The 3,578-nt window shown below is 31.0% G+C and overlaps 1 long non-coding RNA gene across 1 annotated transcript; it reads right to left on the bottom strand.

Moving 5' to 3' along the window:
- Positions 1 to 915: 915 nt before the first annotated feature.
- Positions 916 to 2,785, bottom strand: LOC145334105 (uncharacterized). The gene is made up of 2 exons (XR_013884712.1): positions 2,635 to 2,785; positions 916 to 1,461 (listed from the first exon to the last, which is right to left on the bottom strand). It is a non-coding gene; the product is annotated as an uncharacterized LOC145334105 (long non-coding RNA).
- Between the last annotated feature and the right edge of the window lie 793 nt (positions 2,786 to 3,578).

Here is a 3,578-nt window from a genome sequence, read left to right as displayed (position 1 = left end):
GATAGCCATCTACCTAACCATTGCAATTATCTATGTTTTACTGTATGATTTATCTTTAACCATCTTTATTCCTAATCCATATGTATTTATATTATGGTTAACTGTATTCTTAATCCCCCCCACCCTTTCCAGGGATGGGGAATCATGATTGCCCAAACTTACTATTGTATATGTATTATAATGCTTTTATGTTATGATCATTTATTCCTATCCATGTAGTTATTGTTTGTTGTATATAGCTTTAGTATCCTTTACACCTTCAATAAAGTGACAACTGAAATAGATGTTGATTCTTGTCTAGTGAATGCTAGAGAAGCGTAGCTTCTCTATAGTAAGGTGTCCACGTCTGTTCACACTGCCGTAGTCTTTATTCGAACTCTGGTGTCTGCCATTTACCCTAGGCGGATACCACACTAAAACGCAACAAAAAAAAATGCCATTATGAACAAAAATTGTAGGATCTTTAATTTGATATCTTATTTTTTGAATTCTGTTGAGTAATTAGTAAAAAAATCTTTTTTGTTGAACCCCGTTGAATCAAAACTTTAAACTTTGGGAGCTCGTCACGGATGAGTTAAAAAAATAACAAAAGTAAGGACACGTTCTTTAAAAAGGAGGTTTCGTGATAATAAAAATCAGAAAGTCAAAATGATTATGTTGTCGTAATAATATTATCAGAAAGATGAAATTTTGTGATGAAATTTGTCAGTTGTTTTGTGATATATAAAATATTCAGTTGTAACTTGAAATTTTAACTAGATTTAATAACATACAATAATAATAATAATAATAATAAACATATGTAGCAAAAATGTAAAAAAAGTAAAAATTATATAAAATACAAGTTTTCAACATACAGGGTGAAAAATAAAAAATAAAAATTTCAATATTGAAAAAAATACGCTTCAGACCTTCTATTTAAAAATTAGCATTTATGTAGAGCTTTTTTACAAGACATCCTGTATGTTTCTTAATAAAATTATATTATACTTAAAAAGGTGGATTATAACCAGGCAAAAATCTGGAAAACCTCCCAAAATCTCTGCCTGTTTTAATAAGCTTCAATCCACCAATCAACGTCAACATGTTAAAATTATGAAGTAGCTGCGCTATTGGGGTATAGTCCCTTTTTGTGGCAACGCACATTAAGGGGCGATTCTTCGTATTTTTCACAGTAGTTTTTCTCCTATTTCTAGCCCCTGTGGGGCCAATTGTCTAACCCTGTGGGGCAATCACCTAACCCAATATAACCTAACCTAACCTAAAATAACCTATAAAAAGCCATTTTAAAAATACGACAAATCGCCCCTTAAGGTGCATTGCCACGAAAGGGACTATTCCCCGCTACTGTCGAGGAAAAGAAATGAATATATTGATTACAGCAAGGTAGGGTGCTCCATGGTTTCTTTAATTGTAGGGTGCACCATTGCCTCACAAATACTCGGGTGCTCGAACTTCTCACTAAAAATTATAAGAAAAGATTAATTTTAACAGCTAGGGTGGGAGGGGTTATTAGATTGTATTTTATACATTTTCTTTATCTCATTAAAATCTTTGGATACTTTCATTATATCTTGATTGGTTGGTTTAAATTGTTCTACTACTGAAGATGTCATCATCATTGGGAATATGCATGGTAGCTTTTGCAAAATTCCATAAAGTTGTGAGCAAGATTTCTGTCAAATGCTCTTCCTAGGTCAAACTGTTTATAAATATGTGTTTAATTGTGCTATGTGTTTGGTCAACATTGAAAAATATTAGACTAAATAAGCGCTTTTGCCTGGAATCTTGCTGAATATTTTACAGAATATTGCGAAAGCTACTATTCCCTTTATCATTCAATGTCATATTACTGAGAATCAAAGTATAAAATTTTTAAAATCTTACAACCACTTTTTTTTTAAACTGACAAACTGCAAAATGATTTTCTGCTTTTTAACCTTTTTATAATTGATTTTAAAAAGAAAATGTACTAAATCATCATTGAGATATAAAACCACAGAAAATAAAATAATGCCTTACATTTATCTCAAAATTATAGCTTGTAATTCATAATCAATCATCATGGTTTAGAACCAGAGGTGGATTCTTTAAAAAAATTTGTTTCGTGAAAAATCCACCAAAATACATTAAAAATCTACAAAATCATGTATGATTTTGTTTAATTTTTGTAGATTTTTAATGTATTTTGGTGGATTTTTCACGAAAACAATTTTGCCCCACTAAGCGATTAGTAGGGCAAAATTATTTAAAGAATCCACCTCAGGACAATTATGTCTAATAATAGCAAACATCATCAAGATTTAAAGATAAATAAAAGGATGACAACATCCATAAAAACGAAGCTCTGAAATGGAAGGACAAACGAACAATAACACTGTCCATAACTGAATAAACTGAATATAAATGCATATGTCTATACAAAGTTGTAAATAAATTTGTTGCAAAAAATGATTAAATACATGTTACTTTTTAAGGACTTTATTATAGAGATGCTTCGCTTATAACACTATACCTTATACAAGCTAACTGTAACCTACGGACGGACGTTCGGACGGACGGATCTACCCTAATTATAGAAAAGCTTCGCTTTTAATAATATAGGAGCAACGCTTTCAACAAGATAAAACTTACGCAAATCCAAGCGGATGAAAGAAAAATCCTCCTTTAATGGTGGGATGGTCCATAAGTTCAGCAATGCCAATGGGATGCTCAAAGTCAACCATTTTAGTAGAGTTTTTTTAGCTAGTGGCGTTCACTAAATCTGAAATAAAAATAAAACATTAATAACTTTTTCAAAAGGGAAAATCAATTTCTGATAAAAAAAACAATTTTAGGGATCTTAAGGGATGATATAATAGATAATAAATTGATGTTCATGTCGGTAGAAAAAATAACCAGATGAGAGTAAGACAACAAACGACAATTTCAACAAAATTCCCCCTACTGATTAGTAATATTTGTTGAAAAGTTTGGACACTTTTTGATTGGAACCAACCAATCAAAATTAAATACATTAATAAATTGGAGATAGCAGATCTATAGTATAGATGTATGTATATACAGATAACTACCTCCCTTCCTTTATCAATTACCCTATTCGTCTGCTACCAAATTATTTCCTGCTACTTGGCTGTGTTAATACAAACCACACCATTGGTTGATTTTCAATGAATTAATTGAAAGAAGGCACAAGGACAGTGCGATGGGGATATACAGTTACTTTACCTTTTCCCCTCTAGAGTTTTACTTTAATTTGGAGACAAGTGTATCCAAGTAAGACTTTGGATACCAGTATAATTTAAGTCCAACTCCTCCAACCCTGGCTTATCATGCACTATCTAAAGTTTAGAAATTTTCATGCAATAAAGTGGGAGGTAGGTTGTGATAAAATTCCGTAAAGGTGTGAGTTTTAAGGCTTAAAAACAGTAGTAGAACTATAATATTCACTAAATATATGTATTCCTTATTGAAAAGAACTATAGACAAAAATATTAAATATTAGTGAAAAATATTTAGTGTATATTATCGTTCTATTTTTAAGCCTTTAAACTCACACCTTTACGGAATTTTAGCAC

This window comes from Acartia tonsa, chromosome 12 (genome assembly GCF_053477335.1).
Source record: "Acartia tonsa isolate MP-2025a chromosome 12, ASM5347733v1, whole genome shotgun sequence".
Classification (NCBI taxonomy): Eukaryota; Metazoa; Arthropoda; class Copepoda; order Calanoida; family Acartiidae; genus Acartia; species Acartia tonsa.
This window is presented reverse-complemented; position numbering and strand designations above follow the sequence as displayed.